At 46.4% G+C, this 18,188-nt stretch overlaps 11 non-coding genes across 11 annotated transcripts; all 11 read left to right on the top strand.

Annotated features, from left to right (window-relative positions):
• The first annotated feature begins 1,020 nt into the window (after positions 1 to 1,020).
• Positions 1,021 to 1,211, top strand: LOC142283281 (U2 spliceosomal RNA). Its single transcript, XR_012744956.1, has one exon. It is a non-coding gene; the product is annotated as a U2 spliceosomal RNA (small nuclear RNA).
• Positions 1,212 to 2,598: 1,387 nt separating this feature from the next.
• Positions 2,599 to 2,789, top strand: LOC142283280 (U2 spliceosomal RNA). The gene has a single exon (XR_012744955.1). It is a non-coding gene; the product is annotated as a U2 spliceosomal RNA (small nuclear RNA).
• Positions 2,790 to 4,176: 1,387 nt separating this feature from the next.
• LOC142283279 (U2 spliceosomal RNA) lies at positions 4,177 to 4,367 on the top strand. Its single transcript, XR_012744954.1, has one exon. It is a non-coding gene; the product is annotated as a U2 spliceosomal RNA (small nuclear RNA).
• Positions 4,368 to 5,754: 1,387 nt separating this feature from the next.
• LOC142283278 (U2 spliceosomal RNA) lies at positions 5,755 to 5,945 on the top strand. The gene has a single exon (XR_012744953.1). It is a non-coding gene; the product is annotated as a U2 spliceosomal RNA (small nuclear RNA).
• Positions 5,946 to 7,332: 1,387 nt separating this feature from the next.
• LOC142283277 (U2 spliceosomal RNA) lies at positions 7,333 to 7,523 on the top strand. Its single transcript, XR_012744952.1, has one exon. It is a non-coding gene; the product is annotated as a U2 spliceosomal RNA (small nuclear RNA).
• Positions 7,524 to 8,910: 1,387 nt separating this feature from the next.
• Positions 8,911 to 9,101, top strand: LOC142283276 (U2 spliceosomal RNA). Its single transcript, XR_012744951.1, has one exon. It is a non-coding gene; the product is annotated as a U2 spliceosomal RNA (small nuclear RNA).
• A 1,387-nt stretch (positions 9,102 to 10,488) lies between these two features.
• LOC142283286 (U2 spliceosomal RNA) lies at positions 10,489 to 10,679 on the top strand. The gene has a single exon (XR_012744960.1). It is a non-coding gene; the product is annotated as a U2 spliceosomal RNA (small nuclear RNA).
• A 1,387-nt stretch (positions 10,680 to 12,066) lies between these two features.
• LOC142283285 (U2 spliceosomal RNA) lies at positions 12,067 to 12,257 on the top strand. The gene has a single exon (XR_012744959.1). It is a non-coding gene; the product is annotated as a U2 spliceosomal RNA (small nuclear RNA).
• A 1,388-nt stretch (positions 12,258 to 13,645) lies between these two features.
• On the top strand, positions 13,646 to 13,836 carry LOC142283283 (U2 spliceosomal RNA). The gene has a single exon (XR_012744958.1). It is a non-coding gene; the product is annotated as a U2 spliceosomal RNA (small nuclear RNA).
• A 1,387-nt stretch (positions 13,837 to 15,223) lies between these two features.
• Positions 15,224 to 15,414, top strand: LOC142283282 (U2 spliceosomal RNA). The gene has a single exon (XR_012744957.1). It is a non-coding gene; the product is annotated as a U2 spliceosomal RNA (small nuclear RNA).
• Positions 15,415 to 16,801: 1,387 nt separating this feature from the next.
• On the top strand, positions 16,802 to 16,992 carry LOC142283275 (U2 spliceosomal RNA). Its single transcript, XR_012744950.1, has one exon. It is a non-coding gene; the product is annotated as a U2 spliceosomal RNA (small nuclear RNA).
• Positions 16,993 to 18,188: the final 1,196 nt, after the last annotated feature.

The raw sequence follows: 18,188 nt of genomic DNA, 5'->3' as shown, positions 1-18,188 counted from the left end.
TCCAAAGAAAGTTACCTGTTTATTCCTATCATGCATTGGTTTTTGGGGTTTTCTTTGAGTAATGATGATCTCTTTAGTAGTCTGTTGGCGCCCTCTCCTGGAGGAATAGTTTGCTTGCTCTTGGACATTCTAAAAGAGAGGTCATGATAGACATTGAGCTTCTGAGCTCAATTGGGGACAGTCATGGGTGATGAATGTTTGCAACCTACTGCGAAGCCTCATACCGCAATATAAGGAACGTCAAATACTAAGAAAGGGCGGCCTATGAAAGAATTACTACTTTCAATAAGTACACTTAAACGGCTAATTGGGAATAGAAAAACTGTAAAAAGCCCTCTGAGAAAGCCCCCCTCTAACCTTTGATAGTAAGCTTTTCTGTAGTCTGCCTGTTGATGTATTTTCCGTTTGAACTGTGCACAACATGAAGAGACGGAACACTGGCGGCTTGTCACAATGCCCCCCGATGACATCACAATAGCGCTGCTGCCTAGAAAACAAGCTGCGCAGAAGAAGTTGTTCTTTGGGTGGGAGGGTGGGCTAGTGGAAGGAGGGGGCAATCTCTTTTTTTCCCGGGTGGTAGGGGGATGACAGGAGAAGGGAAGCGGGTGGTGAGAAAGGTACAGAGGGCAGGGTTTGGGGGCTGGGAAGGAAAGGGAAAAGATTAGGGTTTGGGGATGATGAAAGGGCTTTCTACGGGTAAGGATGGCAAAGGGTGGCAGTGACGGAAAGTCAGGCAACCTGTCCTGTCCGTCTTTTTGTATCGTGAATTGGAAAGACTGCAAGGGGGAGGGGAGTTGCTTGCGCCCTAAAGGAGGAGTTATTCAGATTCATTGCAGTGGGCGGCGGCTGCAAAACGCACCATTCTTCTTGTTTTGGCTCTGCAAAGCAGCCTTTTCAAGGGTTGGCTTGGGTGACAAAATGTCTTGTGTAGGCGTGGGTTTGTCTCCCTCTCGCTCTCTCTCCCTAAGATGTGTCCGGCATAGGCCAGGGTGCCACTCGAGGCCCAAACCAATTCTGGTTATCGCTTCTCGGCCTTTTGGCTAAGATCAAGTGTAGTATCTGTTCTTATCAGTTTAATATCTGATACGTCCCCTATCTGGGGACCATATATTAAATGGATTTTTAGAACAGGGAGATGGAAAAAGAGCTTGCTCTGTCCACTCCACGCATTGACCTGGTATTGCAGTACCTCCAGGAACGGTGCACCCCTTCTTAACCCAGTTTCCAAAAGCAGAACTCAATTCACCTGATTCATATTAGCCCGATTTAATGAATTGGAAGAAAGCATACGTCTTCATATGCACCTCAATTTGGCCCATTCACTTTTCACACTTCCTCCTTTTGTTTTTTATCTTTCACACTTTTGACTTTCTTTATTCATCCAAATAGCAAACTCATCACCACTCAACCTGACCAACTCGGCTATGTCCCCGTGCTGCAGTTCTCTGTCTTATCTAGATCATTTGCAATTGAATGGAATAGATCCCTTTTGGACAAAGTGGATTCACCTGCTGCTGCAGTGACCACAGGTGTGATAACATCTAGAATTGGCATCTGGTGCGATCTCTCCGCTTCCACTCCAAAGAAAGTTACCTGTTTATTCCTATCATGCATTGGTTTTTGGGGTTTTCTTTGAGTAATGATGATCTCTTTAGTAGTCTGTTGGCGCCCTCTCCTGGAGGAATAGTTTGCTTGCTCTTGGACATTCTAAAAGAGAGGTCATGATAGACATTGAGCTTCTGAGCTCAATTGGGGACAGTCATGGGTGATGAATGTTTGCAACCTACTGCGAAGCCTCATACCGCAATATAAGGAACGTCAAATACTAAGAAAGGGCGGCCTATGAAAGAATTACTACTTTCAATAAGTACACTTAAACGGCTAATTGGGAATAGAAAAACTGTAAAAAGCCCTCTGAGAAAGCCCCCCTCTAACCTTTGATAGTAAGCTTTTCTGTAGTCTGCCTGTTGATGTATTTTCCGTTTGAACTGTGCACAACATGAAGAGACGGAACACTGGCGGCTTGTCACAATGCCCCCCGATGACATCACAATAGCGCTGCTGCCTAGAAAACAAGCTGCGCAGAAGAAGTTGTTCTTTGGGTGGGAGGGTGGGCTAGTGGAAGGAGGGGGCAATCTCTTTTTTTCCCGGGTGGTAGGGGGATGACAGGAGAAGGGAAGCGGGTGGTGAGAAAGGTACAGAGGGCAGGGTTTGGGGGCTGGGAAGGAAAGGGAAAAGATTAGGGTTTGGGGATGATGAAAGGGCTTTCTACGGGTAAGGATGGCAAAGGGTGGCAGTGACGGAAAGTCAGGCAACCTGTCCTGTCCGTCTTTTTGTATCGTGAATTGGAAAGACTGCAAGGGGGAGGGGAGTTGCTTGCGCCCTAAAGGAGGAGTTATTCAGATTCATTGCAGTGGGCGGCGGCTGCAAAACGCACCATTCTTCTTGTTTTGGCTCTGCAAAGCAGCCTTTTCAAGGGTTGGCTTGGGTGACAAAATGTCTTGTGTAGGCGTGGGTTTGTCTCCCTCTCGCTCTCTCTCCCTAAGATGTGTCCGGCATAGGCCAGGGTGCCACTCGAGGCCCAAACCAATTCTGGTTATCGCTTCTCGGCCTTTTGGCTAAGATCAAGTGTAGTATCTGTTCTTATCAGTTTAATATCTGATACGTCCCCTATCTGGGGACCATATATTAAATGGATTTTTAGAACAGGGAGATGGAAAAAGAGCTTGCTCTGTCCACTCCACGCATTGACCTGGTATTGCAGTACCTCCAGGAACGGTGCACCCCTTCTTAACCCAGTTTCCAAAAGCAGAACTCAATTCACCTGATTCATATTAGCCCGATTTAATGAATTGGAAGAAAGCATACGTCTTCATATGCACCTCAATTTGGCCCATTCACTTTTCACACTTCCTCCTTTTGTTTTTTATCTTTCACACTTTTGACTTTCTTTATTCATCCAAATAGCAAACTCATCACCACTCAACCTGACCAACTCGGCTATGTCCCCGTGCTGCAGTTCTCTGTCTTATCTAGATCATTTGCAATTGAATGGAATAGATCCCTTTTGGACAAAGTGGATTCACCTGCTGCTGCAGTGACCACAGGTGTGATAACATCTAGAATTGGCATCTGGTGCGATCTCTCCGCTTCCACTCCAAAGAAAGTTACCTGTTTATTCCTATCATGCATTGGTTTTTGGGGTTTTCTTTGAGTAATGATGATCTCTTTAGTAGTCTGTTGGCGCCCTCTCCTGGAGGAATAGTTTGCTTGCTCTTGGACATTCTAAAAGAGAGGTCATGATAGACATTGAGCTTCTGAGCTCAATTGGGGACAGTCATGGGTGATGAATGTTTGCAACCTACTGCGAAGCCTCATACCGCAATATAAGGAACGTCAAATACTAAGAAAGGGCGGCCTATGAAAGAATTACTACTTTCAATAAGTACACTTAAACGGCTAATTGGGAATAGAAAAACTGTAAAAAGCCCTCTGAGAAAGCCCCCCTCTAACCTTTGATAGTAAGCTTTTCTGTAGTCTGCCTGTTGATGTATTTTCCGTTTGAACTGTGCACAACATGAAGAGACGGAACACTGGCGGCTTGTCACAATGCCCCCCGATGACATCACAATAGCGCTGCTGCCTAGAAAACAAGCTGCGCAGAAGAAGTTGTTCTTTGGGTGGGAGGGTGGGCTAGTGGAAGGAGGGGGCAATCTCTTTTTTTCCCGGGTGGTAGGGGGATGACAGGAGAAGGGAAGCGGGTGGTGAGAAAGGTACAGAGGGCAGGGTTTGGGGGCTGGGAAGGAAAGGGAAAAGATTAGGGTTTGGGGATGATGAAAGGGCTTTCTACGGGTAAGGATGGCAAAGGGTGGCAGTGACGGAAAGTCAGGCAACCTGTCCTGTCCGTCTTTTTGTATCGTGAATTGGAAAGACTGCAAGGGGGAGGGGAGTTGCTTGCGCCCTAAAGGAGGAGTTATTCAGATTCATTGCAGTGGGCGGCGGCTGCAAAACGCACCATTCTTCTTGTTTTGGCTCTGCAAAGCAGCCTTTTCAAGGGTTGGCTTGGGTGACAAAATGTCTTGTGTAGGCGTGGGTTTGTCTCCCTCTCGCTCTCTCTCCCTAAGATGTGTCCGGCATAGGCCAGGGTGCCACTCGAGGCCCAAACCAATTCTGGTTATCGCTTCTCGGCCTTTTGGCTAAGATCAAGTGTAGTATCTGTTCTTATCAGTTTAATATCTGATACGTCCCCTATCTGGGGACCATATATTAAATGGATTTTTAGAACAGGGAGATGGAAAAAGAGCTTGCTCTGTCCACTCCACGCATTGACCTGGTATTGCAGTACCTCCAGGAACGGTGCACCCCTTCTTAACCCAGTTTCCAAAAGCAGAACTCAATTCACCTGATTCATATTAGCCCGATTTAATGAATTGGAAGAAAGCATACGTCTTCATATGCACCTCAATTTGGCCCATTCACTTTTCACACTTCCTCCTTTTGTTTTTTATCTTTCACACTTTTGACTTTCTTTATTCATCCAAATAGCAAACTCATCACCACTCAACCTGACCAACTCGGCTATGTCCCCGTGCTGCAGTTCTCTGTCTTATCTAGATCATTTGCAATTGAATGGAATAGATCCCTTTTGGACAAAGTGGATTCACCTGCTGCTGCAGTGACCACAGGTGTGATAACATCTAGAATTGGCATCTGGTGCGATCTCTCCGCTTCCACTCCAAAGAAAGTTACCTGTTTATTCCTATCATGCATTGGTTTTTGGGGTTTTCTTTGAGTAATGATGATCTCTTTAGTAGTCTGTTGGCGCCCTCTCCTGGAGGAATAGTTTGCTTGCTCTTGGACATTCTAAAAGAGAGGTCATGATAGACATTGAGCTTCTGAGCTCAATTGGGGACAGTCATGGGTGATGAATGTTTGCAACCTACTGCGAAGCCTCATACCGCAATATAAGGAACGTCAAATACTAAGAAAGGGCGGCCTATGAAAGAATTACTACTTTCAATAAGTACACTTAAACGGCTAATTGGGAATAGAAAAACTGTAAAAAGCCCTCTGAGAAAGCCCCCCTCTAACCTTTGATAGTAAGCTTTTCTGTAGTCTGCCTGTTGATGTATTTTCCGTTTGAACTGTGCACAACATGAAGAGACGGAACACTGGCGGCTTGTCACAATGCCCCCCGATGACATCACAATAGCGCTGCTGCCTAGAAAACAAGCTGCGCAGAAGAAGTTGTTCTTTGGGTGGGAGGGTGGGCTAGTGGAAGGAGGGGGCAATCTCTTTTTTTCCCGGGTGGTAGGGGGATGACAGGAGAAGGGAAGCGGGTGGTGAGAAAGGTACAGAGGGCAGGGTTTGGGGGCTGGGAAGGAAAGGGAAAAGATTAGGGTTTGGGGATGATGAAAGGGCTTTCTACGGGTAAGGATGGCAAAGGGTGGCAGTGACGGAAAGTCAGGCAACCTGTCCTGTCCGTCTTTTTGTATCGTGAATTGGAAAGACTGCAAGGGGGAGGGGAGTTGCTTGCGCCCTAAAGGAGGAGTTATTCAGATTCATTGCAGTGGGCGGCGGCTGCAAAACGCACCATTCTTCTTGTTTTGGCTCTGCAAAGCAGCCTTTTCAAGGGTTGGCTTGGGTGACAAAATGTCTTGTGTAGGCGTGGGTTTGTCTCCCTCTCGCTCTCTCTCCCTAAGATGTGTCCGGCATAGGCCAGGGTGCCACTCGAGGCCCAAACCAATTCTGGTTATCGCTTCTCGGCCTTTTGGCTAAGATCAAGTGTAGTATCTGTTCTTATCAGTTTAATATCTGATACGTCCCCTATCTGGGGACCATATATTAAATGGATTTTTAGAACAGGGAGATGGAAAAAGAGCTTGCTCTGTCCACTCCACGCATTGACCTGGTATTGCAGTACCTCCAGGAACGGTGCACCCCTTCTTAACCCAGTTTCCAAAAGCAGAACTCAATTCACCTGATTCATATTAGCCCGATTTAATGAATTGGAAGAAAGCATACGTCTTCATATGCACCTCAATTTGGCCCATTCACTTTTCACACTTCCTCCTTTTGTTTTTTATCTTTCACACTTTTGACTTTCTTTATTCATCCAAATAGCAAACTCATCACCACTCAACCTGACCAACTCGGCTATGTCCCCGTGCTGCAGTTCTCTGTCTTATCTAGATCATTTGCAATTGAATGGAATAGATCCCTTTTGGACAAAGTGGATTCACCTGCTGCTGCAGTGACCACAGGTGTGATAACATCTAGAATTGGCATCTGGTGCGATCTCTCCGCTTCCACTCCAAAGAAAGTTACCTGTTTATTCCTATCATGCATTGGTTTTTGGGGTTTTCTTTGAGTAATGATGATCTCTTTAGTAGTCTGTTGGCGCCCTCTCCTGGAGGAATAGTTTGCTTGCTCTTGGACATTCTAAAAGAGAGGTCATGATAGACATTGAGCTTCTGAGCTCAATTGGGGACAGTCATGGGTGATGAATGTTTGCAACCTACTGCGAAGCCTCATACCGCAATATAAGGAACGTCAAATACTAAGAAAGGGCGGCCTATGAAAGAATTACTACTTTCAATAAGTACACTTAAACGGCTAATTGGGAATAGAAAAACTGTAAAAAGCCCTCTGAGAAAGCCCCCCTCTAACCTTTGATAGTAAGCTTTTCTGTAGTCTGCCTGTTGATGTATTTTCCGTTTGAACTGTGCACAACATGAAGAGACGGAACACTGGCGGCTTGTCACAATGCCCCCCGATGACATCACAATAGCGCTGCTGCCTAGAAAACAAGCTGCGCAGAAGAAGTTGTTCTTTGGGTGGGAGGGTGGGCTAGTGGAAGGAGGGGGCAATCTCTTTTTTTCCCGGGTGGTAGGGGGATGACAGGAGAAGGGAAGCGGGTGGTGAGAAAGGTACAGAGGGCAGGGTTTGGGGGCTGGGAAGGAAAGGGAAAAGATTAGGGTTTGGGGATGATGAAAGGGCTTTCTACGGGTAAGGATGGCAAAGGGTGGCAGTGACGGAAAGTCAGGCAACCTGTCCTGTCCGTCTTTTTGTATCGTGAATTGGAAAGACTGCAAGGGGGAGGGGAGTTGCTTGCGCCCTAAAGGAGGAGTTATTCAGATTCATTGCAGTGGGCGGCGGCTGCAAAACGCACCATTCTTCTTGTTTTGGCTCTGCAAAGCAGCCTTTTCAAGGGTTGGCTTGGGTGACAAAATGTCTTGTGTAGGCGTGGGTTTGTCTCCCTCTCGCTCTCTCTCCCTAAGATGTGTCCGGCATAGGCCAGGGTGCCACTCGAGGCCCAAACCAATTCTGGTTATCGCTTCTCGGCCTTTTGGCTAAGATCAAGTGTAGTATCTGTTCTTATCAGTTTAATATCTGATACGTCCCCTATCTGGGGACCATATATTAAATGGATTTTTAGAACAGGGAGATGGAAAAAGAGCTTGCTCTGTCCACTCCACGCATTGACCTGGTATTGCAGTACCTCCAGGAACGGTGCACCCCTTCTTAACCCAGTTTCCAAAAGCAGAACTCAATTCACCTGATTCATATTAGCCCGATTTAATGAATTGGAAGAAAGCATACGTCTTCATATGCACCTCAATTTGGCCCATTCACTTTTCACACTTCCTCCTTTTGTTTTTTATCTTTCACACTTTTGACTTTCTTTATTCATCCAAATAGCAAACTCATCACCACTCAACCTGACCAACTCGGCTATGTCCCCGTGCTGCAGTTCTCTGTCTTATCTAGATCATTTGCAATTGAATGGAATAGATCCCTTTTGGACAAAGTGGATTCACCTGCTGCTGCAGTGACCACAGGTGTGATAACATCTAGAATTGGCATCTGGTGCGATCTCTCCGCTTCCACTCCAAAGAAAGTTACCTGTTTATTCCTATCATGCATTGGTTTTTGGGGTTTTCTTTGAGTAATGATGATCTCTTTAGTAGTCTGTTGGCGCCCTCTCCTGGAGGAATAGTTTGCTTGCTCTTGGACATTCTAAAAGAGAGGTCATGATAGACATTGAGCTTCTGAGCTCAATTGGGGACAGTCATGGGTGATGAATGTTTGCAACCTACTGCGAAGCCTCATACCGCAATATAAGGAACGTCAAATACTAAGAAAGGGCGGCCTATGAAAGAATTACTACTTTCAATAAGTACACTTAAACGGCTAATTGGGAATAGAAAAACTGTAAAAAGCCCTCTGAGAAAGCCCCCCTCTAACCTTTGATAGTAAGCTTTTCTGTAGTCTGCCTGTTGATGTATTTTCCGTTTGAACTGTGCACAACATGAAGAGACGGAACACTGGCGGCTTGTCACAATGCCCCCCGATGACATCACAATAGCGCTGCTGCCTAGAAAACAAGCTGCGCAGAAGAAGTTGTTCTTTGGGTGGGAGGGTGGGCTAGTGGAAGGAGGGGGCAATCTCTTTTTTTCCCGGGTGGTAGGGGGATGACAGGAGAAGGGAAGCGGGTGGTGAGAAAGGTACAGAGGGCAGGGTTTGGGGGCTGGGAAGGAAAGGGAAAAGATTAGGGTTTGGGGATGATGAAAGGGCTTTCTACGGGTAAGGATGGCAAAGGGTGGCAGTGACGGAAAGTCAGGCAACCTGTCCTGTCCGTCTTTTTGTATCGTGAATTGGAAAGACTGCAAGGGGGAGGGGAGTTGCTTGCGCCCTAAAGGAGGAGTTATTCAGATTCATTGCAGTGGGCGGCGGCTGCAAAACGCACCATTCTTCTTGTTTTGGCTCTGCAAAGCAGCCTTTTCAAGGGTTGGCTTGGGTGACAAAATGTCTTGTGTAGGCGTGGGTTTGTCTCCCTCTCGCTCTCTCTCCCTAAGATGTGTCCGGCATAGGCCAGGGTGCCACTCGAGGCCCAAACCAATTCTGGTTATCGCTTCTCGGCCTTTTGGCTAAGATCAAGTGTAGTATCTGTTCTTATCAGTTTAATATCTGATACGTCCCCTATCTGGGGACCATATATTAAATGGATTTTTAGAACAGGGAGATGGAAAAAGAGCTTGCTCTGTCCACTCCACGCATTGACCTGGTATTGCAGTACCTCCAGGAACGGTGCACCCCTTCTTAACCCAGTTTCCAAAAGCAGAACTCAATTCACCTGATTCATATTAGCCCGATTTAATGAATTGGAAGAAAGCATACGTCTTCATATGCACCTCAATTTGGCCCATTCACTTTTCACACTTCCTCCTTTTGTTTTTTATCTTTCACACTTTTGACTTTCTTTATTCATCCAAATAGCAAACTCATCACCACTCAACCTGACCAACTCGGCTATGTCCCCGTGCTGCAGTTCTCTGTCTTATCTAGATCATTTGCAATTGAATGGAATAGATCCCTTTTGGACAAAGTGGATTCACCTGCTGCTGCAGTGACCACAGGTGTGATAACATCTAGAATTGGCATCTGGTGCGATCTCTCCGCTTCCACTCCAAAGAAAGTTACCTGTTTATTCCTATCATGCATTGGTTTTTGGGGTTTTCTTTGAGTAATGATGATCTCTTTAGTAGTCTGTTGGCGCCCTCTCCTGGAGGAATAGTTTGCTTGCTCTTGGACATTCTAAAAGAGAGGTCATGATAGACATTGAGCTTCTGAGCTCAATTGGGGACAGTCATGGGTGATGAATGTTTGCAACCTACTGCGAAGCCTCATACCGCAATATAAGGAACGTCAAATACTAAGAAAGGGCGGCCTATGAAAGAATTACTACTTTCAATAAGTACACTTAAACGGCTAATTGGGAATAGAAAAACTGTAAAAAGCCCTCTGAGAAAGCCCCCCTCTAACCTTTGATAGTAAGCTTTTCTGTAGTCTGCCTGTTGATGTATTTTCCGTTTGAACTGTGCACAACATGAAGAGACGGAACACTGGCGGCTTGTCACAATGCCCCCCGATGACATCACAATAGCGCTGCTGCCTAGAAAACAAGCTGCGCAGAAGAAGTTGTTCTTTGGGTGGGAGGGTGGGCTAGTGGAAGGAGGGGGCAATCTCTTTTTTTCCCGGGTGGTAGGGGGATGACAGGAGAAGGGAAGCGGGTGGTGAGAAAGGTACAGAGGGCAGGGTTTGGGGGCTGGGAAGGAAAGGGAAAAGATTAGGGTTTGGGGATGATGAAAGGGCTTTCTACGGGTAAGGATGGCAAAGGGTGGCAGTGACGGAAAGTCAGGCAACCTGTCCTGTCCGTCTTTTTGTATCGTGAATTGGAAAGACTGCAAGGGGGAGGGGAGTTGCTTGCGCCCTAAAGGAGGAGTTATTCAGATTCATTGCAGTGGGCGGCGGCTGCAAAACGCACCATTCTTCTTGTTTTGGCTCTGCAAAGCAGCCTTTTCAAGGGTTGGCTTGGGTGACAAAATGTCTTGTGTAGGCGTGGGTTTGTCTCCCTCTCGCTCTCTCTCCCTAAGATGTGTCCGGCATAGGCCAGGGTGCCACTCGAGGCCCAAACCAATTCTGGTTATCGCTTCTCGGCCTTTTGGCTAAGATCAAGTGTAGTATCTGTTCTTATCAGTTTAATATCTGATACGTCCCCTATCTGGGGACCATATATTAAATGGATTTTTAGAACAGGGAGATGGAAAAAGAGCTTGCTCTGTCCACTCCACGCATTGACCTGGTATTGCAGTACCTCCAGGAACGGTGCACCCCTTCTTAACCCAGTTTCCAAAAGCAGAACTCAATTCACCTGATTCATATTAGCCCGATTTAATGAATTGGAAGAAAGCATACGTCTTCATATGCACCTCAATTTGGCCCATTCACTTTTCACACTTCCTCCTTTTGTTTTTTATCTTTCACACTTTTGACTTTCTTTATTCATCCAAATAGCAAACTCATCACCACTCAACCTGACCAACTCGGCTATGTCCCCGTGCTGCAGTTCTCTGTCTTATCTAGATCATTTGCAATTGAATGGAATAGATCCCTTTTGGACAAAGTGGATTCACCTGCTGCTGCAGTGACCACAGGTGTGATAACATCTAGAATTGGCATCTGGTGCGATCTCTCCGCTTCCACTCCAAAGAAAGTTACCTGTTTATTCCTATCATGCATTGGTTTTTGGGGTTTTCTTTGAGTAATGATGATCTCTTTAGTAGTCTGTTGGCGCCCTCTCCTGGAGGAATAGTTTGCTTGCTCTTGGACATTCTAAAAGAGAGGTCATGATAGACATTGAGCTTCTGAGCTCAATTGGGGACAGTCATGGGTGATGAATGTTTGCAACCTACTGCGAAGCCTCATACCGCAATATAAGGAACGTCAAATACTAAGAAAGGGCGGCCTATGAAAGAATTACTACTTTCAATAAGTACACTTAAACGGCTAATTGGGAATAGAAAAACTGTAAAAAGCCCTCTGAGAAAGCCCCCCTCTAACCTTTGATAGTAAGCTTTTCTGTAGTCTGCCTGTTGATGTATTTTCCGTTTGAACTGTGCACAACATGAAGAGACGGAACACTGGCGGCTTGTCACAATGCCCCCCGATGACATCACAATAGCGCTGCTGCCTAGAAAACAAGCTGCGCAGAAGAAGTTGTTCTTTGGGTGGGAGGGTGGGCTAGTGGAAGGAGGGGGCAATCTCTTTTTTTCCCGGGTGGTAGGGGGATGACAGGAGAAGGGAAGCGGGTGGTGAGAAAGGTACAGAGGGCAGGGTTTGGGGGCTGGGAAGGAAAGGGAAAAGATTAGGGTTTGGGGATGATGAAAGGGCTTTCTACGGGTAAGGATGGCAAAGGGTGGCAGTGACGGAAAGTCAGGCAACCTGTCCTGTCCGTCTTTTTGTATCGTGAATTGGAAAGACTGCAAGGGGGAGGGGAGTTGCTTGCGCCCTAAAGGAGGAGTTATTCAGATTCATTGCAGTGGGCGGCGGCTGCAAAACGCACCATTCTTCTTGTTTTGGCTCTGCAAAGCAGCCTTTTCAAGGGTTGGCTTGGGTGACAAAATGTCTTGTGTAGGCGTGGGTTTGTCTCCCTCTCGCTCTCTCTCCCTAAGATGTGTCCGGCATAGGCCAGGGTGCCACTCGAGGCCCAAACCAATTCTGGTTATCGCTTCTCGGCCTTTTGGCTAAGATCAAGTGTAGTATCTGTTCTTATCAGTTTAATATCTGATACGTCCCCTATCTGGGGACCATATATTAAATGGATTTTTAGAACAGGGAGATGGAAAAAGAGCTTGCTCTGTCCACTCCACGCATTGACCTGGTATTGCAGTACCTCCAGGAACGGTGCACCCCTTCTTAACCCAGTTTCCAAAAGCAGAACTCAATTCACCTGATTCATATTAGCCCGATTTAATGAATTGGAAGAAAGCATACGTCTTCATATGCACCTCAATTTGGCCCATTCACTTTTCACACTTCCTCCTTTTGTTTTTTATCTTTCACACTTTTGACTTTCTTTATTCATCCAAATAGCAAACTCATCACCACTCAACCTGACCAACTCGGCTATGTCCCCGTGCTGCAGTTCTCTGTCTTATCTAGATCATTTGCAATTGAATGGAATAGATCCCTTTTGGACAAAGTGGATTCACCTGCTGCTGCAGTGACCACAGGTGTGATAACATCTAGAATTGGCATCTGGTGCGATCTCTCCGCTTCCACTCCAAAGAAAGTTACCTGTTTATTCCTATCATGCATTGGTTTTTGGGGTTTTCTTTGAGTAATGATGATCTCTTTAGTAGTCTGTTGGCGCCCTCTCCTGGAGGAATAGTTTGCTTGCTCTTGGACATTCTAAAAGAGAGGTCATGATAGACATTGAGCTTCTGAGCTCAATTGGGGACAGTCATGGGTGATGAATGTTTGCAACCTACTGCGAAGCCTCATACCGCAATATAAGGAACGTCAAATACTAAGAAAGGGCGGCCTATGAAAGAATTACTACTTTCAATAAGTACACTTAAACGGCTAATTGGGAATAGAAAAACTGTAAAAAGCCCTCTGAGAAAGCCCCCCTCTAACCTTTGATAGTAAGCTTTTCTGTAGTCTGCCTGTTGATGTATTTTCCGTTTGAACTGTGCACAACATGAAGAGACGGAACACTGGCGGCTTGTCACAATGCCCCCCGATGACATCACAATAGCGCTGCTGCCTAGAAAACAAGCTGCGCAGAAGAAGTTGTTCTTTGGGTGTGGAGGGTGGGCTAGTGGAAGGAGGGGGCAATCTCTTTTTTTCCCGGGTGGTAGGGGGATGACAGGAGAAGGGAAGCGGGTGGTGAGAAAGGTACAGAGGGCAGGGTTTGGGGGCTGGGAAGGAAAGGGAAAAGATTAGGGTTTGGGGATGATGAAAGGGCTTTCTACGGGTAAGGATGGCAAAGGGTGGCAGTGACGGAAAGTCAGGCAACCTGTCCTGTCCGTCTTTTTGTATCGTGAATTGGAAAGACTGCAAGGGGGAGGGGAGTTGCTTGCGCCCTAAAGGAGGAGTTATTCAGATTCATTGCAGTGGGCGGCGGCTGCAAAACGCACCATTCTTCTTGTTTTGGCTCTGCAAAGCAGCCTTTTCAAGGGTTGGCTTGGGTGACAAAATGTCTTGTGTAGGCGTGGGTTTGTCTCCCTCTCGCTCTCTCTCCCTAAGATGTGTCCGGCATAGGCCAGGGTGCCACTCGAGGCCCAAACCAATTCTGGTTATCGCTTCTCGGCCTTTTGGCTAAGATCAAGTGTAGTATCTGTTCTTATCAGTTTAATATCTGATACGTCCCCTATCTGGGGACCATATATTAAATGGATTTTTAGAACAGGGAGATGGAAAAAGAGCTTGCTCTGTCCACTCCACGCATTGACCTGGTATTGCAGTACCTCCAGGAACGGTGCACCCCTTCTTAACCCAGTTTCCAAAAGCAGAACTCAATTCACCTGATTCATATTAGCCCGATTTAATGAATTGGAAGAAAGCATACGTCTTCATATGCACCTCAATTTGGCCCATTCACTTTTCACACTTCCTCCTTTTGTTTTTTATCTTTCACACTTTTGACTTTCTTTATTCATCCAAATAGCAAACTCATCACCACTCAACCTGACCAACTCGGCTATGTCCCCGTGCTGCAGTTCTCTGTCTTATCTAGATCATTTGCAATTGAATGGAATAGATCCCTTTTGGACAAAGTGGATTCACCTGCTGCTGCAGTGACCACAGGTGTGATAACATCTAGAATTGGCATCTGGTGCGATCTCTCCGCTTCCACTCCAAAGAAAGTTACCTGTTTATTCCTATCATGCATTGGTTTTTGGGGTTTTCTTTGAGTAATGATGATCTCTTTAGTAGTCTGTTGGCGCCCTCTCCTGGAGGAATAGTTTGCTTGCTCTTGGACATTCTAAAAGAGAGGTCATGATAGACATTGAGCTTCTGAGCTCAATTGGGGACAGTCATGGGTGATGAATGTTTGCAACCTACTGCGAAGCCTCATACCGCAATATAAGGAACGTCAAATACTAAGAAAGGGCGGCCTATGAAAGAATTACTACTTTCAATAAGTACACTTAAACGGCTAATTGGGAATAGAAAAACTGTAAAAAGCCCTCTGAGAAAGCCCCCCTCTAACCTTTGATAGTAAGCTTTTCTGTAGTCTGCCTGTTGATGTATTTTCCGTTTGAACTGTGCACAACATGAAGAGACGGAACACTGGCGGCTTGTCACAATGCCCCCCGATGACATCACAATAGCGCTGCTGCCTAGAAAACAAGCTGCGCAGAAGAAGTTGTTCTTTGGGTGGGAGGGTGGGCTAGTGGAAGGAGGGGGCAATCTCTTTTTTTCCCGGGTGGTAGGGGGATGACAGGAGAAGGGAAGCGGGTGGTGAGAAAGGTACAGAGGGCAGGGTTTGGGGGCTGGGAAGGAAAGGGAAAAGATTAGGGTTTGGGGATGATGAAAGGGCTTTCTACGGGTAAGGATGGCAAAGGGTGGCAGTGACGGAAAGTCAGGCAACCTGTCCTGTCCGTCTTTTTGTATCGTGAATTGGAAAGACTGCAAGGGGGAGGGGAGTTGCTTGCGCCCTAAAGGAGGAGTTATTCAGATTCATTGCAGTGGGCGGCGGCTGCAAAACGCACCATTCTTCTTGTTTTGGCTCTGCAAAGCAGCCTTTTCAAGGGTTGGCTTGGGTGACAAAATGTCTTGTGTAGGCGTGGGTTTGTCTCCCTCTCGCTCTCTCTCCCTAAGATGTGTCCGGCATAGGCCAGGGTGCCACTCGAGGCCCAAACCAATTCTGGTTATCGCTTCTCGGCCTTTTGGCTAAGATCAAGTGTAGTATCTGTTCTTATCAGTTTAATATCTGATACGTCCCCTATCTGGGGACCATATATTAAATGGATTTTTAGAACAGGGAGATGGAAAAAGAGCTTGCTCTGTCCACTCCACGCATTGACCTGGTATTGCAGTACCTCCAGGAACGGTGCACCCCTTCTTAACCCAGTTTCCAAAAGCAGAACTCAATTCACCTGATTCATATTAGCCCGATTTAATGAATTGGAAGAAAGCATACGTCTTCATATGCACCTCAATTTGGCCCATTCACTTTTCACACTTCCTCCTTTTGTTTTTTATCTTTCACACTTTTGACTTTCTTTATTCATCCAAATAGCAAACTCATCACCACTCAACCTGACCAACTCGGCTATGTCCCCGTGCTGCAGTTCTCTGTCTTATCTAGATCATTTGCAATTGAATGGAATAGATCCCTTTTGGACAAAGTGGATTCACCTGCTGCTGCAGTGACCACAGGTGTGATAACATCTAGAATTGGCATCTGGTGCGATCTCTCCGCTTCCACTCCAAAGAAAGTTACCTGTTTATTCCTATCATGCATTGGTTTTTGGGGTTTTCTTTGAGTAATGATGATCTCTTTAGTAGTCTGTTGGCGCCCTCTCCTGGAGGAATAGTTTGCTTGCTCTTGGACATTCTAAAAGAGAGGTCATGATAGACATTGAGCTTCTGAGCTCAATTGGGGACAGTCATGGGTGATGAATGTTTGCAACCTACTGCGAAGCCTCATACCGCAATATAAGGAACGTCAAATACTAAGAAAGGGCGGCCTATGAAAGAATTACTACTTTCAATAAGTACACTTAAACGGCTAATTGGGAATAGAAAAACTGTAAAAAGCCCTCTGAGAAAGCCCCCCTCTAACCTTTGATAGTAAGCTTTTCTGTAGTCTGCCTGTTGATGTATTTTCCGTTTGAACTGTGCACAACATGAAGAGACGGAACACTGGCGGCTTGTCACAATGCCCCCCGATGACATCACAATAGCGCTGCTGCCTAGAAAACAAGCTGCGCAGAAGAAGTTGTTCTTTGGGTGGGAGGGTGGGCTAGTGGAAGGAGGGGGCAATCTCTTTTTTTCCCGGGTGGTAGGGGGATGACAGGAGAAGGGAAGCGGGTGGTGAGAAAGGTACAGAGGGCAGGGTTTGGGGGCTGGGAAGGAAAGGGAAAAGATTAGGGTTTGGGGATGATGAAAGGGCTTTCTACGGGTAAGGATGGCAAAGGGTGGCAGTGACGGAAAGTCAGGCAACCTGTCCTGTCCGTCTTTTTGTATCGTGAATTGGAAAGACTGCAAGGGGGAGGGGAGTTGCTTGCGCCCTAAAGGAGGAGTTATTCAGATTCATTGCAGTGGGCGGCGGCTGCAAAACGCACCATTCTTCTTGTTTTGGCTCTGCAAAGCAGCCTTTTCAAGGGTTGGCTTGGGTGACAAAATGTCTTGTGTAGGCGTGGGTTTGTCTCCCTCTCGCTCTCTCTCCCTAAGATGTGTCCGGCATAGGCCAGGGTGCCACTCGAGGCCCAAACCAATTCTGGTTATCGCTTCTCGGCCTTTTGGCTAAGATCAAGTGTAGTATCTGTTCTTATCAGTTTAATATCTGATACGTCCCCTATCTGGGGACCATATATTAAATGGATTTTTAGAACAGGGAGATGGAAAAAGAGCTTGCTCTGTCCACTCCACGCATTGACCTGGTATTGCAGTACCTCCAGGAACGGTGCACCCCTTCTTAACCCAGTTTCCAAAAGCAGAACTCAATTCACCTGATTCATATTAGCCCGATTTAATGAATTGGAAGAAAGCATACGTCTTCATATGCACCTCAATTTGGCCCATTCACTTTTCACACTTCCTCCTTTTGTTTTTTATCTTTCACACTTTTGACTTTCTTTATTCATCCAAATAGCAAACTCATCACCACTCAACCTGACCAACTCGGCTATGTCCCCGTGCTGCAGTTCTCTGTCTTATCTAGATCATTTGCAATTGAATGGAATAGATCCCTTTTGGACAAAGTGGATTCACCTGCTGCTGCAGTGACCACAGGTGTGATAACATCTAGAATTGGCATCTGGTGCGATCTCTCCGCTTCCACTCCAAAGAAAGTTACCTGTTTATTCCTATCATGCATTGGTTTTTGGGGTTTTCTTTGAGTAATGATGATCTCTTTAGTAGTCTGTTGGCGCCCTCTCCTGGAGGAATAGTTTGCTTGCTCTTGGACATTCTAAAAGAGAGGTCATGATAGACATTGAGCTTCTGAGCTCAATTGGGGACAGTCATGGGTGATGAATGTTTGCAACCTACTGCGAAGCCTCATACCGCAATATAAGGAACGTCAAATACTAAGAAAGGGCGGCCTATGAAAGAATTACTACTTTCAATAAGTACACTTAAACGGCTAATTGGGAATAGAAAAACTGTAAAAAGCCCTCTGAGAAAGCCCCCCTCTAACCTTTGATAGTAAGCTTTTCTGTAGTCTGCCTGTTGATGTATTTTCCGTTTGAACTGTGCACAACATGAAGAGACGGAACACTGGCGGCTTGTCACAATGCCCCCCGATGACATCACAATAGCGCTGCTGCCTAGAAAACAAGCTGCGCAGAAGAAGTTGTTCTTTGGGTGGGAGGGTGGGCTAGTGGAAGGAGGGGGCAATCTCTTTTTTTCCCGGGTGGTAGGGGGATGACAGGAGAAGGGAAGCGGGTGGTGAGAAAGGTACAGAGGGCAGGGTTTGGGGGCTGGGAAGGAAAGGGAAAAGATTAGGGTTTGGGGATGATGAAAGGGCTTTCTACGGGTAAGGATGGCAAAGGGTGGCAGTGACGGAAAGTCAGGCAACCTGTCCTGTCCGTCTTTTTGTATCGTGAATTGGAAAGACTGCAAGGGGGAGGGGAGTTGCTTGCGCCCTAAAGGAGGAGTTATTCAGATTC

The sequence above is a fragment of the Anomaloglossus baeobatrachus genome, unplaced genomic scaffold (assembly GCF_048569485.1).
Source record: "Anomaloglossus baeobatrachus isolate aAnoBae1 unplaced genomic scaffold, aAnoBae1.hap1 Scaffold_5356, whole genome shotgun sequence".
NCBI classification, from domain to species: Eukaryota; Metazoa; Chordata; class Amphibia; order Anura; family Aromobatidae; genus Anomaloglossus; species Anomaloglossus baeobatrachus.
Note: the sequence above shows the minus strand (reverse complement) of the source record. Positions and strands in the feature narration are given on the sequence as shown.